This window comes from Carya illinoinensis, chromosome 5 (assembly GCF_018687715.1).
Source record: "Carya illinoinensis cultivar Pawnee chromosome 5, C.illinoinensisPawnee_v1, whole genome shotgun sequence".
NCBI classification, from domain to species: Eukaryota; Viridiplantae; Streptophyta; class Magnoliopsida; order Fagales; family Juglandaceae; genus Carya; species Carya illinoinensis.
Window position 1 is genome coordinate 5,334,881 of NC_056756.1, and position 10,120 is coordinate 5,345,000.

A 10,120-nucleotide genomic window follows, 5' to 3' on the forward strand; every position below is an offset into this window, starting at 1 on the left:
CATATAGTTATTTTTAAAAACAATGAGTTAATAAGAAATTTATTGAATGAAAAATAATTAATTTTTTAATAATATATTTTATTATTTTTTATAAAAATTAATTAATATTTACACATTTTACGATTATATATTTTATAATTTTTTTTAACTCCCCACGAATCATACTTCAATCATTTCTCAAGCAAAAGGATGAAAAGAAAGGTACGACATATCTGCAAGCAATAAGTCTAAAAAGCCAATACTTGGCTGTAAAAAAAACCAAAAAAACCGATTGAACCGGACTGTAATTGGGCAATGGGCACAATTGACAGCCAATGCGTCTGGGAGAACGAGTCATTGTCTATGACTTTTTTGTGGGGAATAGTTAAATGCATATTCACTGACTAATCAATCAACATCAAACTTTCGATCTTGACCAACCAATAAAAATGATAGAGCCATAAAAATAAAAAAACTAAAAAAAAATAAAAAATAAAAAATAAAATAAAATTATACATATTTTTTGTATTAAATGTTTTTTTAATTTTTTTATTTAATAGTTAAGGAATTTTTTTTCAATAATTTTGTAATTTTTTTTATCTTTAAAAGTATTTAAAGGGATTTAAAATATGATTGAAGGAAAAAAAAAAAAAATCTATACCATTCAGTACCTATTCGATACCGAATTTTTAACGAGTATAACGCCACTCAAATGTGTGTCTTTAAATATATATGAATATAAATATTTTAAAAAGTAGAAAGTTTTATTTAAAGGACACATGAATCATGCGTTCATGCGTTAACACTTGAAAACCAAAGCAATGAGGAGCACATCTCAAGAAAAGCATCTTTCGACGCTTTTTAAGCTTTCATTCCAACAATTCAGAATATCATGATCCAAATAGGGTCCGTATGGAACAACTCCCCTACAAAACTTATCACACGCCTCTTCAAACGATCAAGCGAGTCGTTGGTTATATTCAATCAGTTCTCGAAGTGCCAAGCTGATATAAAAAATTTATAGGATTCCTACACATACACACAATCTTAGATGCCGAGTCCTTCACAGATGTTGGTAAGAATATATAAGATAAATGAGTTAAAAAGAGTATCGGAGAGGTATGAGTTGAGATCTGGAACCTCTCTTTTGCTGTAGAGAAAGATTTCTAAGAAGGTTACAAGAGTATGTGGGTTGTTTGTGAGTAGAGGGTGTTGTTGAAGATTTATATCATTAAACTAATATAACTTCAACCAGAAGTTCATGATTGGGCAACAGAATTATGTTTAAAAAAATACTTAAAGATAAAAAATAAAAATAAAAGTTACAAATTCACTATATATGTAGTAGTAAATGGATAGTAGGAGATATTAAACTTATCATTATTCAAAATCTTATACCAAGTGTATATTTTTTACCCACTCTAGATTTTAAAATGCCATTAAGACATCTGAATATTCCATGTACTCAACTATTGTAAGCCATGTTCTATTAAATATTATTTGAATTTTCTTAAAAGAAAAATAAAATATATCTTCATATATAAAAAGTGGCTATCTAACAGAATTTTATTGATTTAACGATTTTTATTATTTTTCCGTTAAAATTAACGTTGTTCTAAATCTCTCCGTCTACTGTGAGCGTATTGTTTTCTTTATGAATATACTTTTTTATCTTTCTATTTTATTCTCTTGTGTCAATTTATACGAGGGTTTATTTGTCTTTTAGTCATGTAAATGGTGTCGGTTGAAGTATAAGATGTCAGTTCTTCTATTTAATTTTTTCCACCTTTCCGTCTTCTCTATTTTTCTGCATATTCTCATTCATTTCTCTCTCTAAAACCAAACTCCTTTCTTTCTCTGTCTGTTCGTCTTCTCTATCACTATGGGTCATCTACTCTTTGATTGACGCCTTGCATTTTGTCAAGCATTAGAAGTAGCAGAATAGAAATGATGATGAAGATAGGAGAAGAGCAAATCTTTGCAGCAAAGATCATTGTGTTGGTGTTATTGGGTGAGTTACTTGTATAATGTATTCGGTTTGCATCTCTACGACTCGTTGATATTTAAGCCGAAAAGGCTGTTATCAAAGCTCCAAAGAGAAACTGTGTTCAAACTTCAGTCTGTTTTTCAACATTTCCAACCTGTTCTCATCTGCAAAACGTTCAGCAATCATAATTAAGTTCAATTTCAGCTTTCTAACCAACTTACCCAATCTTATCCGGGATGATTTGAGACCCCGGATGTTCCAATATAATGGATTACAATTCATAAATCCAGGCATACGGGCTTGCGAGGAACCCGAGTCGAGCTTCTGAGTTTTTTTCTACCCTTTCCTTGAGTGTTCTCCTTTTTTTCATCACTATCTGATGGATATTGTTTATTTTTACACAGGTGTTCCGCAAGTTCATTTTCTGGTTCTGAGTGGCTTTCTTCGGTCCTACCGTCTTGTATGCCTTAAGGAAGTAAAAGCCGGTTCTTTATTTTGGTCTTTTTTACACTTGGGTTTTGGGTGTTTCTTGTAGCCCCCTTAGTGTGTGCTTTGTTCAATGGCTTTTCTCTGCCATAAGTGAGGGCTTCTTGTATACATTTGGGGCGGGGTCACACTGACATGTGGCCCATCCTCTTTTTTTTTTTTTTTTTTAAAAAAAAAGCTCCAAAAGCAAGGGATTAGAAGGCCAACTCCTTTCTTTCTCTGTCTCTTCGTCTTCTCTATCACTATGGGTCATCTACTCTTTGATTGCATTTTATTAGGCATTGGAAGTAGAAGCAAAGAAATGATGATGATGATGGGAGAAGAGCAAATCCTTGCAGCAAAGATCATCGTGTTGGTGTTATTGGGTGGGTTACTTGTATAATGTATTCAATTTGCATCTCTATGACTCCTTGATATTGAAGCCGAAAAGGTTGAGATCAAAGCTCAAAAAGCAAGGGATTAGAGGGCCTTCCCCTTCGTTTCTTTTGGGGAATATCCCATACATGAAGAACATCTATCTTAAGGTCTAAGCTGCTGCATAAACTAATTCAAAACCCCAACGTTAACCATATTTCTCATGCTTGGCCTTCGACGATCTTCCCTTACTTGGAGCAGAGGCGACATGAATATGGTACGATCTGTTTTATTTTTTTGATGCCCATTTAAGAGGATGGAGATTTTTATAGCCATAGCCATAGAGAAAGAAAGCAAAAATTGGAAAGGATTTTCAAAATATCGATGTCTATGAGTAACAATTAATTCTAATAGTTTTCTAATACACCTCTCCTCATCCTTTCTGTTTGATCATTACGAGTCATGGACAAAAATGAAAGACTGTATTTTTCATTAGAAATAAAAAATATATATATGTTTGGGTTGAAGAGCTGGAGCATGCAGTAAATTGTTAAGCAAATGGTGCAAAACCCATATTATGAATATTCATTCTCCATCCCACATTGTTTTTTTGTTTGTTTGGAGTTATCAACCAAAGTCACAGTGATATCATCTGATACATTGGTGGGCAGAATCGATGTTCATGTTTTCAATTGGAAGCATACAAATATTGACGACAGGTGATATAGAGATGGTGAAGGATATTGGCCTTTGTACTTCTCTAAATCTAGGAAAACCGTCTTACATAACCAAGGAGAGGGGAGCCTTGGTAGGCCAGGGAATTGCAACTTGAAGTGGCCCACTTTGGGCCCACCAAAGGAAGATAATAGCTTCTAAATTCTATATGGACAAGGTCAAGGTAAGATTCCCCAGTGGATATGGCAAACAAATAACTTTTTAATTGATAAAAGATGACTTCATTTCCAAAGCAATAATTAGAGCAAACTTTCTTTCCCACTATTTTTTGTTTCCCCCTCCATTTCAAATAGTGAAGCCAGTACAAGTCAAGATTTGCCATTAAAATGGATCAATGTCAATCAAAGGATTATTCAATTTGCATGATATAAATTGTAAGATTTGATGCAAACTTCTTCTTGCAACTTTGTTTTGAAGAGCATGCTGAGTCTAATGGTTGACTGTACAACCTCAATGCTAAGAGCATGGGAAATCATGATTGAAAATAAGGGAGGAATTGCAGACATTAAAATCGACAAGGATTTAAGGACCTTGTTTAAGTTTTCCTACAAATATCATCAAGAAATTGTGAAGATGTTTGGTTGTGAAATTTTTCATTGTTTATACTTGGCCTTAATCTATTGTCATCAGAGTACGCGCTGCATTTTACTATCAAATTTAGCTCATAAATGTTTTATAATCTGTGAACATCCCTAACTTGGTTTCAACCAATTTAAACTTGATCTTACAACAATCAGGTTTTTTCCGAGCAAGATCAATAGACAGATATGCAAATTAGAGAAAGAGATAAACTCCATGATAATAAAGGTAGTTAAACAAAGGATGGAGACAACTCACGAGAAGGATCTTCTACAAATGATACTTGAAGGAGCCAAAAATACTAGTGATTTGTCGGATATCTCTCCTGACAAGTTCATTGTGGATAATTGCAAGCCTATATATATTGGCGGCTACGGGACTGTTGCCATCACAGCATCATGGAGCTTGATGTTATTAGTTGCATATCCCGAATGGCAAGCTTGTGCTCGTGTTGAGGTGCTTGAAATGTGTAAAGGCAGCCTTCCAGATGCTGATACGATCCATAACATGAAACAGTATGTACCATTATAAACTCTTTATGTCCATAAAATTAACTACCTAATTATGCTTATTATGTTAGATTCGTATGAGATAGTTCAAACTATGTTCATGGGCCTTTTTTTTTTATATATATATTCTGTATAACTTTTGCTGGTTTTGACACTAAGTTTATATTTTAATTATAATAATCTTTGAGTAATATGGGAATGAATTGATAAATTCTTCTATATGGATTTAAACCTCTTTGTTCAATTATAGCTGCCTAGAATAAGGTTTGTCAACAGTTGTATTCGTGGATTGGATGTAGTTGTATTTAGTAAGATCAAGGAATAGTAGAAATTGGTGATTAACAATTTCTGTTTTTAGGCATATGGTATCATTGTCTCAATCTGTAATTTGTATCAATAATTTCTACCATCGTGATATTATCCACAATCATATAACTTAAAAGATAATCTAACTCTTATGATCTTATGCTAAGGAATTAACTGCTGAAGGATGTGTTGAATGAACTCCCAGAGCTAAGACAATGAGGATATGCTCTTTTTTCAATATAATATTTCCTTTCAACAAATTTGCATTGTATTGTTACTAATTTACTTATTGCATATTACTCAAAAACACTATATTCGACACACATATAAAGGGTAAAACTATGAATTTGATTAGGCCAACAAGTCTTTTTGGTTTCTAATCTATCGAACATGTAATTATTATACTTTATTAAGTTATCATTATCCAAAAATATTTGTTAAAATTTGCTCTTTCCTTCTATGGATTAAATTAATCAATTTTTTCTAACAAAAATATATTATTTTTATAAAATAATTATGATTCAACTAAGCAAACGTGCTTTTGACCTAGTGGTTAGAAAAAGGCAAAAAATACTAATGAATGAAAGCTGACAAACAAACAAAATGAAGATCATAATGGTCGATTAAGTAGAAAGATTTTATTCTTGCACGATTGTTTATACGTACCTAATCACAACGTGATTCATGCAATCAATCATAAATTATAAGTAATTGGGCACTTTCACAGCTAAGATCTAGCTTGGGAATGGGAAAACCATGTGCACATGATATCTGAGCTCATAGAGTCATCACATGGCACTTCACTCTGATTCCTATGCAACAAATTAAATATATAAGGGACAAAAGAAAATGAAAACGTGCAGAACAAACTTGTTGAGGGGATAAAGAATCTGTCCATGGACTTGAGACAAGAGAGAGCGACTGGGGGGAAAAATGGAGATCTGAGTGGGGAGATAGAGAGAGACGGGTTTCAGGAATGAGAGAATTATTTAGTCGGACTGGTTCTATACCGTAAATAATTAGAAAAATGATATCATTACAATTTTGTTTTTACAACTTTTTTACAACCATATATTAAACGAGGAATATTTTTATAAAACAACTTATAAAAGTAACAACATTTTACATTAATACTGCCAAGTTAACACATGGTTGTATAAAAGTTATAAAAATAAAAAAAAATTGTAAGTGTAATTTAACATAAGGTTGTATAAAAGTTGTAAAAAAAGTTATATATATATATATATGAAAATAGTTACACCATTCAAGAGTGGGTACCGAGAAAAGTTACATATAGTGTAATTTTCTTTCTATTTTCTTTTTTTTTTTTTCCAAAAAAAAATTAAACCCCTTCAACATTTTTAAAAAATCAAATACTCAATAAAAAAAAAATACTTCAATATTGACCCTTAAGTAAAAATTAAAAAAAAAAAAAAAAAAAAAAAAAAAAAAACACAATCGGTATAATTCTTTATCGGTGGGAATATCACGCCTACATGTATAAATATTAGGCGTGCTCACCAATCAGTAATCAATCCAACACGGTAAAGTGGCATAAATATTAATCGGTAAGCACGCCTACATGCACAAAAACCGTTACAACAAAGTTACTCGCTTAAACTAATGGCAATTCGTTATATCGAGTGATTTTTTGCATGCATGTTTTCAAGAAAATGTTGGAACGGCTCATTGCAAACTCATACATGTAAGAACAGGTAGCCCATATATATATATATATATATATATATGTTTGTGTGTGTTTTGCAGTTCAATGCATAGTATGGATCCGATCGGTGCTACGTACTAGGTTCTCATGCCTGAGATAGCTTTTTGTAATTTGGATGAGCACTTGATGTGATGCCCATAGAATTGACATCTTTCGATCTTTGAAAAAAGGAAATTAAGAGCTCTTCTGGACTCAAGATAAACCCATAGTTTTGCACTTTGCATCTCCTTTTAATTAACACATATATATATCTGACCGGTGCAAAACTGCAAGTGCACAGTATCGTAGTTTTATAGTAAAGTAATAAGAAGAGTATCGTCCTCAGGGATTAGTACCTTACGTTTGTCAAATACCAAAATTATACTAAACTTGATTTTATCTAGAGGAATCACTAAGATTTTTGTAGTTGCAATCTAAACTAGATCAACTCAAAGAAAAATGTGCAAAGGAAATAACACTGACGTTCGAAGATCAAATTAATAGGAAGAAAACTTCTAGGAAATCGATTTCACCTACTTCTTCACTATGCTTTTCTCATCCAGCTAATTTAATTTAAATCTCTTTTGTCCATTAGCAAATCTCTAATTCATCCAAAAACCTCTTTCGATAGTCAATTGGAATTGACTCTTGGTTATCAATTCACACAAGAATATGCAAATTCAATAATCAAGAACCCAATAAGACCAATGATTTAATTACTACATAGGTTCATACAAGTCTTTCGATCTCTATACTTACCTATGCTGAAATATCCAAGATCTACCCTATGATTCCCTCTTTCGATAGCAAATCACAAGATTACTTATCATCTAATCAATGGCCAGTTAATTAGAAGCAATAAATTCAGAATAAATCAGATAAACAAAGAGAGAATTGCATTAAATTAGCATAGACAATCAAGCATAGTTCAGAAATAGGTTACATCGTTTTCCTAAAATGAAGAAAATTTAGCTCATGCTAGAAATGGAATTCAACATAAACGAATTCACCATAATTGTTCTGAGAAGATGGGAAGAAAATAAACACTGAAAAATCCTCCTTACAGCCTCAACTCGTCGTCAAAAGCTCAAGGGAACGATTCAACGCTTTTCTTTCGTCCGTGCTCGTGTATGATTCTAACGTACGTGCAATAATTGGAATTCCCCCTCCAAAAATAGATGATTTGAATCCCTCTAGCTATGTTTTTTTCTCCCAAAAAATGTTCTCCAGTCAAAACTCGCGGCCCTAGAGTGAAAAATTGCTTTTATATGGTGTCACGGTGGAAAACCTAAAATCTGTCAAAATACGATGTTCGCTCGAGCGGGGTGTCGAGCGCACATCGAGCGTTCGACTCTGTTTGATTTCGCTCGAGCATCCTGTCGAGCGCATGTCGAGCATTCGAATCTGCCTGAATTCGCTCGAGCGGCCAATGTCTCCGCTTGAGCGATCTTTGTTTTTCAACAATCCGCTCGAGCTCCCTGTCGAGCGGCAGTAGAGCGTTTGAATCTGCCTGAATTCTCTCAAGCGGCCAAAAGCCTCCGCTCGAGCGAACTTGTAAAATCTGCAATATGAAATTTTTGCAAGTCATCAAATACCCCCAAACTTACAACTTTGTTTGTCCTCAAACAAAAAGAAAAACAAATGATAGTTTAGGCAATATCGACTCGACCCGAAAGAGAAGTATCATCACTCACCAAGCTTTTATGAATTTAGATTTCATCTCTAATATCTTACTCTTTTAACATCAAAGATGGCAGGAAAATCAATCAAAAATTTTGTAATTTGTCAAGCAAGAGTTAGGCGTTTACTTCAACATAAAGCTAAGACCTTGAGTGTGTGTGTGTGTGATATAGTCAATTTAACCTCAAACCACCTGCAAACTCAGATAAAAGTAGAACAACCAAAATCAAAAGAATTCTCTTAAAACTTAACCCTATAAGTCCAATTTTCAGAAATCCTCTCCACTAATGTAGTCAACACCAAAATCAGAGATCAAAAGGTCTTTAATAAGGTTGTAATGATAGGCCACAGGGTGAGGGTTAAGAAAGATCTGGATATGGGAAATCAAATCAAACTAGGAAAATACTTAGTGAAAAGAACATTAAAAGAGAAACCCACATAATTCAAATCATAGCTCTTTTCTTGGCAATATGCTCATACTTGTGGCATTACTATTGCTGTAATCACTGATGTAATACCAACACTTCCCTTAACAAAATCTGAGGTAATTCACACTCCGCTTAGCGACTTCTTTTTCTTTTTCTTTCTCTTTTCTTCTTCTTCTTCTACTTCTTTTTTTTTTTTTTTTTTTTTTTTTTTTCAGTCACTTCCTTTCTTCTTCTTTTTCTTCTTCTTTTTTGATCAATCAAAGCAAAGATAATATGGTTCATCATGAAACCAATTTTTCTCTTTTAAATGTAACTCTCCACCAAAGTATTTTCTCAAACTATCAAAGGTAGATTCATTGTTTTTCAGGCTTAGAGCTGGCATGGTTTATGTAGTTCAAAGAATAACTAAAGGCTCATGAAGGCTCAAGGGGGTTGACTATGGAAACACACCATGTAATGATGGCATGACATTTAGGACGGCTGGGAAAACTTTTTGGTTATGCCAAAGAAATGCCTAGATCATTTCTCTGATATTTGGTCTCAACTAGGATTTCGCCTCAAGGACCCATCAACGGATTCTAGAGCAAAGCAAAATCGAATCTCCCTCTTTTAATTAATTCAACTTCTTCTCTTCATAAGCAAAATGGAATAAGAGAAAAACGACTATGTGCTCAATTGTGTTCAAGGTCAAAAATTTAAATCAAAGTACCCACAAAACTTCACTTGACATAAAAGAAATTTTTGAAAATTTTTCTCAAAACCATCTTCAATCACAAATTTCAGAGTCATAGAGAATTCAATCTTACTCCAATGCATGCTTGGTAAGAGAATCAAACAACCCATCAACAATCCAAGACTTAGAAAACAAGAGGATCAAATGATTATGGGAGTTTACACCCCCAAACTTAAACTAAACAATGTCCTCATTGTAATGCAAAAGTAAAAAGGATTGAAGAAATAAAAGAAACTTCCCTGGTTGCATCATGAATCTTCCGTAGATTAGAATTTTCCAGCTCTTTATTCTTGCTAAATAAACCTGTATCAAAAACCAATTTATTAAAACTTAAATAAATAAAGATAATAAAATAAATGAAAGAAAGAAAGAAAGATCTATGGGTTGCCTCCCATAAGCGCTTGTTTTAAAGTCTATAGCCAGACTTTTCAATGATCATCAATTAGGATCTCCAAGAGGAAGAAATGCAAAGTTCCTCTCCATTTGCTTTCCATAGTAGTGCTTCAATCTTTGACCATTAACTCTGAAAATATTCCCTGTCTTGTCCTTCAAATCTACTGCTCCAAAAGAGAAAACCTCATGAATTGTATAAGGACCCGTCCATCTTGATTTTAACTTTCTTGGGAAGAGTTTGAGTCG

The 10,120-nt window shown here is 33.1% G+C and overlaps 1 pseudogene; it reads left to right on the plus strand.

Moving 5' to 3' along the window:
- Positions 1 to 2,735: 2,735 nt before the first annotated feature.
- LOC122311962 lies at positions 2,736 to 4,744 on the plus strand (annotated as a pseudogene).
- Positions 4,745 to 10,120: the final 5,376 nt, after the last annotated feature.